This window comes from Mustela erminea, chromosome X (genome assembly GCF_009829155.1).
Source record: "Mustela erminea isolate mMusErm1 chromosome X, mMusErm1.Pri, whole genome shotgun sequence".
Taxonomy (NCBI): domain Eukaryota; kingdom Metazoa; phylum Chordata; class Mammalia; order Carnivora; family Mustelidae; genus Mustela; species Mustela erminea.
Genome location: NC_045635.1, coordinates 100,093,231 through 100,108,466, shown reverse-complemented (window position 1 = coordinate 100,108,466; position 15,236 = coordinate 100,093,231). Strand labels below are relative to the sequence as shown.

At 45.9% G+C, this 15,236-nt stretch overlaps 1 long non-coding RNA gene across 2 annotated transcripts in view; it reads right to left on the bottom strand.

Moving 5' to 3' along the window:
* LOC116582774 overlaps positions 1-15,236 on the bottom strand; it is a 56,355-nt gene that overhangs the window by 6,615 nt on the left and 34,504 nt on the right. The window contains exons 2-3 of one of the 2 annotated variants that reach the window (XR_004282511.1): positions 2,232-2,295; positions 1,298-1,385 (exon numbers count right to left, since the gene is read on the bottom strand). This is a non-coding gene — a long non-coding RNA (uncharacterized LOC116582774). The remainder of the gene's footprint in view (positions 1-1,297; positions 1,386-2,231; positions 2,296-15,236) is intronic. The other variant, XR_004282512.1, reaches the window with a different exon arrangement.

The following is a 15,236-nucleotide window of genomic DNA, read 5'->3' as shown; positions in this document are numbered from 1 at the left end:
CACTTCCTTTGAGAGTATAACCTGGGGGTCAACCAGAGAAGGTGCAGAGTGACCCCACTGTCCCATTTTCTCCCACGGAACGGCTCCAGCAAGGGTTGAGTGGCTTAGCGCAGCCTCGAGGAATGGTCTCCCTGTGGAGGAAGTCCTGAACAGGAGGCTCCCGCCATTTTAGGGACCCACATGCAGGAGGAGGGGAAGAGAAAAGGCAAGGACTGGAAAAGTCCTGAGTACTGAGTGGAGGAAATGCATCTGGAAGTGCTCCACGGCCCCACATGAGGAGGCCTTGACAGAGGGGCCGAGGAAGGCCTCTGCCATAGGCTCTTGATAAAAAGCCCCCGAACAGAGGCACCTGGGCTCGTGGCTGACCAGTGGTCCGTGCCTGCAGCTCCCTCAGCGAATGCGCTGCACAGGGCTGCGCACCAAGTGGCATGTGGAGAAACCAGCATTTTTCCAGGACACCCACCAAATCCCTTGTATATGCCTGAAAGATCATGCCAAGGTTTTGGGCCAGGAGCCAGGTCACTTACCCTTGCCAGGGGTTCCAGGGGGTCTTGCTGTCCTTGTCCTCAAAGCATGACACGGAGGAGCTCAGAGCTCTGCCCCTTAGGAAAACCCTTGCTGCGGGGCTGGGTGTTTCGGGCTCCCGTCGCAGAGGTCCCCAGGGCCCCCTCCACCACACGCGTACACAGGGATCCCGGGGAGAGGGCAGGGCTACGGCTGGGCGCCAACTGTGGCACCGCCAGGTTCACAGCCACTGGTGCGAGGGGCTCTGTGGGATCTGGACAAGTGAGCGGAGCTGAGGCTGGGCCCCATCACCGACAGCAGGCTCCGCGCCGGGCGTCCACACGTATCCCGCTCGGGCCCTGGAGGCTGGGCACGGACTTGAACAGTGACAGCTCAAGCTACACCCGTGCCTGGAGTACTGAGAAAATGTTCCCAGCTTCAGGGAACATGTGGGCTCTTTCCAAGGCCCCTACTTGTTTATTCTGTCTGTTTTGGTTAGGCTCTTAATCATCATTAGTGGGGTAGCTAATGTTTACTGAAGGCCTACAGCAAGCCTGGCCCTGTTCCAGGTGCTCTGTATGAATTCCTTCATTTCATCTTTCCAGCCTTGCCAACCCCTATTATGATCCCACTGCTCAGAGGAGGCTCGGACAGCTGAACCACCCACCCGAAGTCACAGGGCCAAGTTGAGGCAGATCCCTGGTTTGCGACCAAGTCCACAGTTGGTCCTTCTTCCCACCCCGCCTTCCGCACTCCTCCCCCCACCCCTGCCCTGGCACTCCCAGGCACTTACCTCTCTGTACCAGCTGGGGAGGCCAACCTGCGTGTGGCGGGCCTGGACGCGTGCCCTGTCTTCCAGGCAGCGAGCTCAACAGATCTTCCTGAAGAGAGAGAACGCTTAGCAAAGTACTTGCCTTTGTTGGGATGGAGACCAGTTGTTTCAACACAAGAAATCAACCACTCCACATACAAAGCACACTGGTTAAGGGCAGAGACTCCCAGCCTTGCGGATTTCACGGGCTAAATAACAAAACCGGGTTCTGACACAGATTGTGGTCTTCTTCTTTCACCAGTTAAGACCATTTAAAAGAATAGCATTTATACTCCTCCTACTAATAATACTAATGAACAGGAATAATATGTAAACCTTAAGGAGAAAGGCCATGATGTACCAGGTGTTCTTAATCTTTCAATAAACCACTTGATTTTATCGTCATAAAAATCCTATTCAATAGGCATCATTGTTATCCCCATTTTAGGCAAGGGAATTTGGAAAAAAAAAGTGCTACGTAAATTGTTCCTGATTCTGAGTTGATAACCATTATCGTATACTCTCTGTCATCTGTGTTTCGTAAAAGAGATCCTTATTTTTAAGGCTTTTTTGAATAGACTTTTTTTTTTTTTAACCCAACACGAGGCTTGAACTCATCACCCCGAGACCAAGAGCTGCATGTTCTACTGACTGAACCAGCCAGGTGTCCCCGTAAAAGGTACCTTTAAAGGAAACCATCAAGCATACAACAGAGGCCCTGATCTCAGAATCTGGGAATAGCCAAGCAAAAAGCACAGAAGCTCTGGGTTTGAGTCTCGGGCAGATTAATGCTCTTCGCCTCTTGTTTTCTGAAATCTAATATGAAAATATTAGTATCTGTTGTGAGAAGGAAATGGCCTAACAGATACTGAGCCCTTAACCCAGTGACTGGCAAATAAGGACCGGTAATACATACCAGGGGCAAGGCTTATCACTCCTCTCCATCCTGGTCCAGCCCTCCAAGCTCTGCAAGTCTCCTGCTGGAAAGAAACAGGGTCTGAACATTACAGAACGGTCCTCTTACTGAGATCAGATAGTTACCAGGACCAATCACACTCTCCCCTCAACTGTCTCCTACTTCCCCCTCCCTGACAGAGCCCAAGCAGGCAGAAATGTCACAGCTTTACTTCCTGCCTGGCTAAAGTGGTTGCCATGGCAGCACTCATTAGCTTTCCTTCTGGGAACTCTGGGGAACATACGCAGAAAGATGCAGAAAGACAAAGACGTCAGGGGCTTGTGGCGGGAGGAGGGGGGGGGCTCCTCTAGCAGCCGCTGCTCCTAACACATACCAGGGATTGTGAAGAGCAGGATGCACAGAGGCCCTGCGTCATTCTCCCCATGACCACCCAGACCCCAAACCTTCCTAGACCCCTAGACCCCACCCCTTCTGCCCAATTCGCCTGTTACTAGGAAGGTAAGGGGAGAAAGGAACTAGAAAAGTCCAGGGAAAGGGAAAGTCAAGAGTGATTGGTTCCCACAGTTATGTGAAGATAAAATCCCAGAATTTTCCTTCTCATGATAGAGCACTGGTTTCCACCAGGAAGTTCTCAAGAGGATCTATCTGTGGATAAAAATCCTACATCATTTGCTTGTTATTAGAAGGCACAGATTGGTCTCCAAGTCAGTTCATCGAGAGCCATGTCACCAAAAGCTGAGTCACAGAATGACTAAGTCAACAAGTGGGCCATTCTTTGAAGGATCGAGTTACCATATGACTTAATTCACCAAAGCTTACCAAATTTACTAAAAACTTTGGTTGCTTTCTTTCAGCCTCATTAAGGTATACTTAATCATAAAAACGCACATATTTAAAGTACACATTTCAATTTTGGACATATGCATATACCTGTGGTAACATCACCACAATAGTTTTTTTTTTAAGGATTTAATATTTAATTAATCAAGAAACAGAGAGAGCATGAGCGTGGGGAGTGACACAGGAAGAGGGAGAAGCAGGCTCCTGGGTGAGCTCCATCCAGAACCCTGAGATTACAACCTGAACCAAAGTCAGATGCTTAATCGAGTGAGCCACCCAGGCGCCCCCTTTTTGATGTTTTCCGAACATCTCCTGATCCCCAAGTGTTTTACAGATAGATGCTGGCAGAAGGACAAAAATGGGTGGGCAGGAGTGGACAGAGTGATACAGACTCTATCGAATGGAAGCAACTGAGTTCCAGAAGGCTGTCTTCTATGTTCTGGATGTCAGAAAGAAAGGGACCAAGACCAGGCCTCCTAGAGAAAGGAGGTTAAGGTCTGAGCAAAATGAGGTCAGTGTAGGGACACCTGGGTGGCTCAGTCGGTTAGGCAGATGCCTTCAGCTCAGGTCATAATCCTAGGATCCTGGGATCGAGTCCCACATCCGGCTCCTCGATCGGCAAGGAGCCTGCTTCTCCCTCTGCTTGCTCTGCCTGCTGCTCCCCTGCTTGTGCTTTCTTTCTCCCTCTCAGTTAAATAAATAAAACCTGTAAATAAATAAATAGAAATAAATTAACTAGGTCAGTGTAAAGAGAAGCTTCTGCACAACATTCACTTAGCTACTGAATGTTACAAAGAGAATTGGACCCCGTTGCTAAAGGGAGATTAGGGACCACTGAGAGATTTAAGCAATGCCGACAGAATATGGGTTTGAGTCTGGGGCAGATTAATGCTCTTCGCCTCTTGTTTTCTGAAATCTAATATGAAAATATTAGTATCTGTTGTGAGAAGGAAATGGCCTAACAGATACTGAGCCCTTAACCCAGTGACTGGCAAATAAGGACCGGTAATACATACCAGGGGCAAGGCTTATCACTCCTCTCCATCCTGGTCCAGCCCTCCAAGCTGGAGGTGTTATTTGCAAAACGATTCACTACAGATAAGCTCTTGGATGGAAAGACAGCATATATGTACGTATGACCATTTGCTCCAGATAATTTTCTGATTTTAACACAATTTCAATTAAAATGGAAAAATAAGCAAGAAAACAAAATAATAGTAAGTATGTAAGAGATTGAACTGACCACATATTTATTAGAACAAACAATGAAACACTAATTGTTAAGACTAATGCTGGCTCAAAAGGGCACTACTTATCAGTGGAACAGAGAGGGTATATCAGAGTAGCTACTGGTATATATGACATTAACAAACATCAAAATGTATCATAGGGGCACCTGGGTGGCTCAGTGGGTTAAAGCCTCTGCCTTCGGCTCAGGTCATGATCCCAGAGTCCTGGGATCGGGCCCCACATTGGGCTCTCTGCTCAGCGGGGAGCCTGCTTCCTCCCCTCTCTCTGCCTGTCTCTCTGCTTACTTGTGATCTCTGTCTGTCAAATAAATAAATAAATAAATCTTTAAAAAAAAAGTATCATAGGATAATGAGAGAAAAAAATGATTTTTTTTTGCTTTTTTAAAAAATTATTTATTTATGTTTAATTTTTAAAATTCCAGTATAATTAACATACAGTGTTATATTAGTTTCAGGTGCACAATATAGTGATTCAATAATTCTATACATTACTCAGTGCTCATCATGGTAAGTGTACTCTTAATCCCTTTCACTTGCTTCCCCCATCCGCCCAACCACCTCCCCTCTGGTAACCATCTGCTCTCTAGAGTTAAAGAGCCTGATTTTTGGTTTGTCTCTTCTTTTTCCCTTTGTTTATTTTGTTTCCTAAATTCAACATATGAGTGAAATCCTATAGCATTTGTCTTTCTCTGAATTAGACTTATTTCACTTATCATAATACCCCTGGTTCTATCCATGTTGTCACAGATGGCAAGATTTCATCATATTTATGGCTGAATGATACTCCACTGTGCGTGTGTGTGTGTGTGGGTGTGTACACCACATCTTCTGATGGACACTTGAGTTGTTTCTTGACACTTGAGTTAATTTGGTTATTATAAATAATGCTGCAATAAACAAAGGGGTACATATAGCCTTTCAAATTAGTGTCTTTTCTTCTTTGGGTAAATATCCAGTAGTGCAATTACTGGATCATATATACGGTAGTTCTACTTTTAACTTTTTGAGGAATCTCCATTGTTTTCCACAGTGGCTGCACCAGTTTGCGTTCAATGGGGAAAATGTTTTTTGTTCTAGTTGTTTCTAGAAAGAACTCAACTTCTGAATACAGGTATATGAAATTAAAGGAAATAATCCACGAGTTAGTTTTTATATTTTGTTAGTTAAGCCATACCAATAAACTGAAAGAGTCATCAAAATAGGCCTACCTTGGAAATGTTAAATTCAAATGAGCAGAGATGTTGGTCATATTCAAGCTTTGATCTTATCTTGCTTTTTAATGTGTTTGATTTCCAAACTGCAATGACATTGTGTGTTCCTAGACTCACTTCCACTCAGGAAAGGGAGATGGCTTTCTCTCTCTTCTTAAAAAAACAATTTTGGGGGCCCCTGGGTGGCTCAGTCGGTGAAGCGTCCAACTCTTGATATGGTATCAAGTCCCATGTTGGACTCGGTGCTCGGTGGGGAGTCTGCTGAAGATTCTCTTTCTCCCTCTCCCTCTGCCCCTACCCTCAACGTAAGGCTGTGTGCTCTCTCTCTAAAACAAATAAATAAATATTTAAAAACAAAAGATATGTGAAAATATTCATGAAGCCATTTTCTTCTCAGAGTCTAGCAAACCGAAGAGAATATGTGATGGGTAAATTCCACTGTGCCACTCGTCAGCTCCGTGATCTGGGCAAATTATTACCCTCTCCTGTCTTTGCTTTCTCATCTGCAAAATAGCAATAACCCTGATTCATGCATATTGCTCAGCACGACACTTGGCACACAGTAAGCCTGCCAGAAGTTTCGGCTGTTATTCTAATCCCTGCTCATTTTTTTTTTTTTACTACAGGTAAAGCACCACCCCAGCTTCAAATGGGGAAAGAAAAAAAGTAGGTCACCCCATCTGAAAATTCAAGTGCTCACTGTGCAGGTAGGGAACATAAGTATGACACCCACAAAACAGTTTTCTGTGGGAGACCATGTTACAGCTGTTGTCTCTTAATGAGTGATCTATGCTTCAGGCCTATAGGGTTCAGGGAGGGGAGACAACTGGGCAGTTAAGGTTGAGAAATTGAAGGAAGAGGAAGGAGGTGAGTGAAAGGAGGCAGAAAGTGTGAGAACATAGGCAAGACCCAGATGACTGAGCTAGACGAGGAAGGGTTTGGAATGGGAACAGCATAAGCAAAGATGGGGGGTCAGAAATGAGTATGGCATGTTCTGAGGAATTGCCGTGAGGTTGTAGTGTCTAAGAGAGAGACATCATTCCAGAGATCAAACTTCATTGCCATGACTGTAGCTGGAAAACATGAAAGCTATTAGACTGTGTGCTCAACTCCTGTGATTTCCTTTAAACAGTATACGAAACAAAACACAATGCCAACAACAGCTTAAAAAACAATAGGACTTAGCAAAGTAAAAATGATTTTCTTGGATATCTGCCTTTTCCTGCAATAAGTGCATGATGATGGTGAATGGAAGTTCTCTTCTAGTGTGATTCTATTTTTTTTTTTTTTAATGGCGGGAGGGGGGGGGATGCAGAGGTAAAGGGAGAAAATCCCAAGAAGGCTCCACCCGCAGCACAAAGCCAGTCACAGGGCTCCATGCCATGACCCTGAGACCATGACCGGAGCTGAAATCAAGAGTCAGATGCTTACCTGACTGAGCAACCAAGGAGCCCATGTGATTCTATCTAGTTGAGAGACTGATGTACAATATTACAAGGCTACCAGTTAGGAGAGAGAATACGCCAATTTGTGCAGGGTGCCTGAAATATCAGGAGGGTGTTAACAGAGTTATTCAAAGCATCGTTTTTATTTTGCCTATGGACTGCATCATTCCCATGTTTCGCAGGGTGAGGAAGAGCACAGTGAGGTGAACGGACCACGATTTATGGCCTTGGCTGTGGTTGCAACTCTTGGACAGCAACTCAATGACTGTGAAGATGACCTCCTCATCCCTTCACACCCCACATGTTGCCAGGATCCATGGGGCTTGGGGGGGGGGCGGGTAGCTAACCTCCTTGCTTCCAGCTCAGAATGAATAAACCCGGAACACTCACCAGAGTGGGAGAGTTAAGCAATGTTTCAAGACTATAGCGTCTATTCACCTAACAAATTTGGCCATGGTGAGATTCCAAAGTCCAAGTTTTTATATTAAATAAATAGCAGAAGAACCAGTTTAGCACCTTTTAATATTTCTGTCTGGCTCCTTATTGGAGATGAGATTTTGATGCCCATGGAATTCATGAGACATCTTTGAGAATTCCTTCTGATTAAGGTGAAGAAATACAGGCATCTTTTTGTGTTTCTTGGGTGTTAGGCTTGGTGACCTAGGCTGGGAAAATCACATTGCAAAACTTCCTCTCGGTCCCGATTTTCCCTCATTCTTCATGAATATTTTAATCACAATGAAACCTCTTAGGACAACCTGTGGAGTTAAATATAGGTAACTCGATTTTTGGCCATGTGACGGGGACTTTGGAAGGAGCTGTTAGGGGCTAATTTACATATCAATCTTAATTTACGTACGAATTGACGAATTTACAAATGAATGTTTCCCCTTTTAGGTTTTCTTTTGTAAAGCCCAGCTGGTTAGAGCTACCTCCCAGTGCCCCACTGGCTTCCTTGCCGGTGAAGTACATATCTGTCAGCCCTCACTAACCACCAATGTCCCCAGCCCCAACAGGTCTGGGCTCAGCCATTGCCATGGATTTCTTTCTCCTCTAGGTCTCTACTACCTTCTTTTCCACTTCTGATTTCAAAACATCCTTTTTTTTTTTTTTTTAATTGTCTCCCTAATTCAAGGGGTACCGGACAGAGAATCCTGATTCTCTGCCTTATCTCCATTATTTTTCCTAAACCAAGATTCTTGGCCTTGAAATAGAAAATTATGCCCCAACTCTGCAGTTCTCATAAGAGCCCTAGTTTTATCTGGGGGCTGTGCTTTGGAGGGGGACAGGGGTACTAATTATGCCATCTATGCCTGAATCTGAAATCTCTCATGTCTCTTTATATAACAAGACAGAACACGCTTTCAGGAGGCTTGTTTCCTGGGTTCCAAGATATCGGTAGAACAGTTTCCAAGCTATTGGCCCAATTTTCTAAGAAAGTCGGTTCACCCTTAGTGCATAGCTGGTGGCTGGTCAAGTGTAGTACCATGGGACGCCTGGGTGGCTCAGTTGGTTAAGCGGCTGCCTTCGGCTCAGGTCATGATCCCAGCGTCTTGGGATCGAGTCCCACATCGGGCTCCTTGCTTGGCAGGGAGCCTGCTTCTCCTTCTCCCTCTGCTTCTGCCTGCCACTCTGTCTGCCTGTGCTTGTTCTCGCTTCTCTCTCTATGACAAATAAATTAAAAAAAAAAAAAAAGTGTAGTACCAGTTGGCAAACAGGTTTATTCGCAAGAAGACAGGGAGAAACTAGAGCTGTGGTGGGACGTTCGGCCTTTTGCAGGGAGAGTACAGATTGCAAGGCTCTCAAGGCTGGCAAGAACCAACTCCTGGAGCCCCTGCAGCCCTGCAGGGGAGGTGTTTACATTTCTGAGAGGCCAAAGGGTTCGCACCTGACTGGGGGACTGGCCTTGAGTCTTCCCCCCTTTAAGTGAAAGAGTTCTGGGTAGGACAGTGTAGTAAGTGCTTAGGATAGGAACTTGGCTGTGAACTTGAGCGTGTTGCCCAAAATGGAATGACCTTACAAACAGAAAGGAGGACAAGGCCGCCCAGAAGCTGGCCTCTCTGTTGAGCTCTGGGAGCTCGCTTGCTCTCTTTTTTAAAAAAAGACTATTTATTTATTTATTTGACAGGCAGAAATCATAAGTAGGCAGAGAGGCAGGCAGAGAGAGAGAGAGAGAGAGAGAGAGAGAGAGGAGGAAGCAGGCTCCCTGCTGAGCAGAGAGCCTGATGCCGGGCTGGATCCCAGGACCCTGAGACCATGACCTGAGCCGAAGGCAGAGGCTTTAACACACTGAGCCACCCAGGAGCCCCTCTGGAAGCTCTCTTGAGTCCTTGAGTAGGTCCCTCAGAGGCCCTGGGCCTCACTCCTTATCTGGCGAATGAAGGGAATGGACTGGATGACGGGGGAAGGCCCCCTGCAGAGCCAGATCGAGTAGACCAGGTAGGGCACTGTAACAACTCCTCTCAGGGGAGTTCGAATGTACCACTGGCCAAATACCCACAATGGGTTGTGTTATAGGTCATTAGGTCCATATCCCCGCAAGACAGACCTGTTACAGTTGCAAAAGCTGTGTGGGGGTAGAAAGCATCTGTAAATAGTTTCTTGGAGAAATTCAGGCTGTAGGGTTTGGAAATAGAAAATAAATTCTTTTTTTTTTTCTAAACCTTTTCTCCATTATGGCTCATTTCCCCTCCAGGACTAAACTGAGGACTATGTAAATCCAAAGGAGAAAAAGCAACTCAGCAAACCTTAAGATGCCCTCTCGCGCTCCCAGCCCGAGGTGTACACGCACACCTCCTCCCACAGCAGGATATGCAGTCCTCTCAGGAGAGGCTGTTGACATTGCTTAAGGTAAAATGGCCCGGTGCTGAGGCTCCGAGAAGAGGCTTGAGTCAGCAGCCCTTTGAAGGAAAGAGCTCCCGGACAGGGTGAAGGGGCTGCACCCGGGGACAGTGACCAAAGCCCAAGGGAGGACACAGCCACTCGGAGGCTGGCCTCTGGAACGCCCCTGCCCTCTTCTGCAGGCCATTCCTCTGCTACAGTCCTGTGTTCCCTCACCCATAACGTGCGATGAATAGGCTTGATGCCCCCAAAGGTCCTCTCCAGTGCTTGGCCAACACCTCCTCCAGGAAGGACTCCCTAGTTAGCACAGATATGATGGGGAACAAAGTGTGGGCTTATCCTCTTAGACGGCCATCTAAGCAGCAAACACATTTAACTTGAGGGTAGGAAACATGCCTGGTTCAGCTTTGTGACCTGAAAGCCTGACCATAGGACAGGCACCAGAGCCCATGTCCCTAACAATCTGTGGAATATGTAAATGAGAAACAGTGCAGGTAAGTAATCTGGACAAATCCTCTAGCAAACTTCTGCTATTCTTGGCCAATCTCTCCACTCGCGGAATCAAGAAGAGGCTAAGAACATGGAATTGGCCTTCACACGAATTTGGGCCCAGAGCGTGGCCCTGCTGCTGTGTCAGCGTGGCAGGTCATCTACAGCAGGGGACGTGTGTGTCCTAGCACATCTCCCCAGCCGTACGCACTTGGTCCGGCATCCACCTGCCCCCTGTTTCCTCTGTGGACTGAGGCCCCTCTGCCTGTGCTGGGAAGGCTGGAAGTGCCGGGAGTTCAGTGTTCCCAGGAACAGCCAGCAAACGATGACCGTGGGGAGCTGGTGCACAAACGGTCCATCTGATGGAAGGGGACAGCATTCAAGGTGCTCAAAATGCACGAAACTATCAACCATCCAGCAAAGCGATCTTTCAGAAACAGAGGCAAAGATCCGCCCCGTTTAACAAAAACGGAGAATCTGCTGTTTTCGAACTCAGAGTCCTTGGGGCAGAAGAGCCTCTTCGGGTCTCAGCGCAGTGAGAAGAAACGTCCGAAGGACTGGCTCCGATGTCCCCAAGACTCGGGTAGCAACTTTAGGGATTCCGGCAGTTACTGTCTCTCGCTGCAACTCCGTGTACTATTTGTAAAAGAAGAGTGTTTGCCCTCTTTAAAGATTTCAAACCTGGGGTGCTCAGAGGCCTCACGGAAGAGGAGTCCCTGAGCCTTTAAGACCCCTGGCAGACACGAGCACTTACGACGCGCCAGGCACATTGAAGTGCTGAGCGCTGGGCTCTAGGAGGGAGCCAGAAATGAAACAAGAGCGCAAAGGACCCAACACTGCGGGGGTGGGGGCTTTTAAGTCAGGGGCTCAGAGAGGGCTTTGAGGCGGGGCATCAAAGCAGAGTCACGAATGCTATGGAGGGGGCAGCCATGCAAAGCCGTACAGGAACAGCATTCCGGGCAGAGAGGAGAGCCCAGTGCAAAGGACCCACGGTGGCGGTGAGGCTGGTGTGTTTTGAAGGCCCGAGTGACCAGAACCCAGGGACTGAGTGGGGAGAAGAGGCTGGAAGTACAGGCAGAACTGGTCTATAGAGACTTGTTTGATCCTTGACCCCCAATCCCCGAAATCTAAATGGTCATCAGCACATTCACTTCTCTGTACTGGGGACCAGGGAATCCAGGAGGGCAGGGCCTGGCTGGTCTCAGCACTGCTACACCGCCAGTGTCTAACACGGTGCCTGGCACACAACAGCTATGGAAACAGTGCCTGATGAATACATAAATGAATGAATGAGTGAATGAATGTATGTAGCTGTGTCTTTAACTCACTGTTTGACCTTGGCCAAGGATTTCCCCTAACCGGGCTTCAATTTCACTACCTCTGTGATGCCTTGTAATGCCTGTTGAGTAGTAACGCTCTGACATCAGAACCCATCCTTTAAAGGGATGGCTGGCATGGAGAAGGCCGTCTCTGAAACTGTCATAACCCTTTCCTATGGACGGCCAGGAAAGCAACCAGCTCACTTCCTCTGGGCATAATGGAAACACAGGTGTACTTAAAAGTGGGGCACCCAGTCAGCAGCTAGCTGGTATCACGTAAGCTTCGACCACTAAGCGGGGCCTGCGAGGAAGTGCTCCATATACTCAGTGCTTCCCATCCCCCCCACTTTTCCTGTGAAAATCTATTTGCTCCGAGGAGCACCACGCCCCAAGCTCAGCCCGCAACTCCAGCAGCTCACGGTACAGGGTGCCGGCAACCCTCTCTCTGTCACAGTGGGCAACCAGCGGCCTCTGGAAGGGGAGCACAAGAGTCCTGACCTAGGCTCTTGACTCCTGCCACCCTCAGACCCTGTCCTGCCCCATTGAATCATCAGGCCCCAAAGGTCCCCGGCAGTCACCCCCCAGCCTGGCCCACTGGCTTCCATTTCCCCCCTATTCAGGGAATGACCACTTCTGCCTATAAGGTACGGTGCTGGCTTGGAGGAGGAGAGCGCTGAGCGGAGGCAGAGCTAGAACGGTGAAGAGGGAGGGTCATCACGTGTTCAGCCTGCAGCCTGCCTTCGCAGCCTCTGCGGATGGAAAAGCAGAAGGACGCCCAGGTCCTTGGCTTCTGGGACAGGAGACCAGGACCAACCAGGGGGCATGGTGTGGGATGGAAAGGAATGCAGACCCAGCCTGGTATCCAGTATGAGAAATGCAGTCACAGGACTCAGAAGTTGAGTTTCCTTCCCAGCATCCATCCTTATGGAGGGCCTAGCAGCAGCAGGCTGCCAACACCCAGAACAGCTTTATAAGGCTGATCGATTTCCAGCCAGGGGCCTCTCAGCAAACAGATCCTGGAAGGGCCAGCCACGTGAGTGTGAGGCAGATGGACTCTGGGCACAAAACCAACCTCGCTACTTAACACTGTGCAGCGAGAAGCATCTTATTGAAACGTTTCTTAATTGAAATACAATTGACAAATAATATCCTATTAGCTTCAGATGTACAACGTAGTGATCTAACATTTCCAAACATTACAAAATGTTCACCATGATATGTGTATTAACCATCGGTCACCATACAAAGTTATTAATATGATTAACTATATTCCTAATGCCGTACTTTTCATCCCCATGACATTTGTTATTTTTCAAAAGATTTTTATTTATTTGTCAGAGGAGAGGAAGAGAGAGAGTGCGCATAAGCAGGGGGAACAGCAGGCAGAGCATGAAGCAGACTCCCCGCTGAGCAAGAAGCCCAATGCAGGACTTGATCCATGAGCCGAAGGCAGACACTGAACTGATTAAGCCAACCAGGTGTCCCAACACTTATTTTATAACTGGAATTTTCCCCTCTTAATCCCCTCTACCCATTCCACCCATTCCCCCCACCCCCTACCTCCTCTCTGGCAAGCATCAGTTTGTTCTCAGTATTTATGAGTCTGTTTGTTTTTTAAAAAATCTGTTTGATATTATTTCCATCTCCTTAAATTTAATGAAACTTGTTTTGTGGCCTAAAATGTGATCTATCCTGGGAAATGTTCCAGGTGTTCTTGAAAATAATGTGTATTCCGCTGCTTTTGGATGGAATGTTCTGTATGTATCTGTTAAGTCTGCCTGGTCTAATGTGTCATCTGAAGTGACTATTTTCTTACTCATTTTCTGTCTGGATGATCTGTCCACTGATATAAGTGGGGCATTAAAGTCCCCTATTATTACTGCCAATTTTCCCTTTATGTCGTTAATGTTTGCTTTATATATTTAGGTATTCCTATGTTAGGTGTACAGATGTTAGGTACATAAGTAGATGGTTACATCTACTTATTCAACTGATCCGTTTATCGTTACGTAATACCCTGTCTCTTAACACACTCCTTCTTTCAAAGCCTATTTTGTCTGATAGAAGTATTGCTACCCCAGCTGGTTTCTGTTTTCATGAAATTTTTTTTACATCCCTTCACTTTCATTCTCTAGGTGTCTTTAGGTCTGAAGTTAGTCACCTGTAGGCAGCATATAGATGGGTCTTGTTTTTTCTACCCATTCAGTCACCCTATGCCTTTTGATAGAACTTGTAATCTATTCACATTTTTAAAAAGATTTTATTTTATTTATTTGACAGAGAGATATAGATCACAAGTAGGCAGAGCAGCAGGTAGAGAGAGGGAAGCAGGCTCCCCGCTGAGCAGAGAGCCTGATGTGGGCCTCGATCCCAGAACCCTGAGATCATGACCTGAGCCGAAGGCAGAGGCTTAACCCACTGAGCCACCCAGGCGCCCCATCTATTTACATTTAAACTAGTTATTGATAAGTATGTACTTACTTTGATTTTGTTAATTGTTTTCTGGTTATTGTATAGTTCTTCTATGTTCCTTTCTGGCTCTCTTGTCTTGTGGTATGATGACTTTCTTTAGTGCTGTGCTTGGATTCCTTTCTCTTTATCTTTTGTGTATCTGTTATAGGTTTCTGGTTACTACGAGGTTGGTATATAACATCCTGTGCGTCTGGCAGTCTATATGAAGTTGATTGTTAAGCTAAGTTTGAACACAATCTACATTTTCACCTCCCTCCACATTTTATGTAAGTGATGTCATATCTTACATCATTTTATTTTGTGTATCCCTTAACTAATTTCTTTTTTTAAGTTTATTTGTGGTCAATAAGGAGATCATGGGAAATAACTTTCAAAGCCATGACTCCTATTTCTTGACTTATTTTTGTAGATATAATTGATTTTACTACTTTTGTTTTAACCTTCACACTAGATTTATAAATGACTGATCTGCCACCTTTACAATCTTACTATAGGTTTGTTTTTACCACTGCAATCTTTTCCTTTCATAATTTTCTTCTGCTTATGGCCTTTTCTTTTCTACTTAGATAAGTTCTTCTAACATTTCTTGGAAGGCTGGTTTAGTAGAGATAGATTCATTTAACTTCTGTTTGTCTGGGGTTGTCCTTTAATTCTGAATGATAACCTTGCTGGGTAGAGTATTCCTGGTTGTAAATTTATTCTTTCTGCATTTCGAATATATCATTCCACTCATTCACTTCTGGCCTGCAAAAGTTTCTGCTAAAAAGTCAGCTAAGAGTCGTATGGGTGTTCTCTTGTATGGAACTGTTTTCCTTTGGCTGCTTTTAAGATTCTATCTTTAATTTTTGACATTTTAATTATGTGTCTTGGTATGGACTCAGTGTATTTTAAAGAATTAAAATCATACAAAGTATGTCTGAGATCACAATGGCATAGAAACAGAAATTAAAAACAGAAAGAAGTTTGGTCAATGTAAAAATATGTGAAAATTAAATAATGTATAAATAACCAATGGATCAAAGAAAAAAATCACAATGGTAATTAGAAAACACTTTGAGATGAACGAAAATGACAACATACGAAAACATTAGATGCAGTACTTAGAGGGAAATTTATAGCTGTAAATGCCTACACCAAA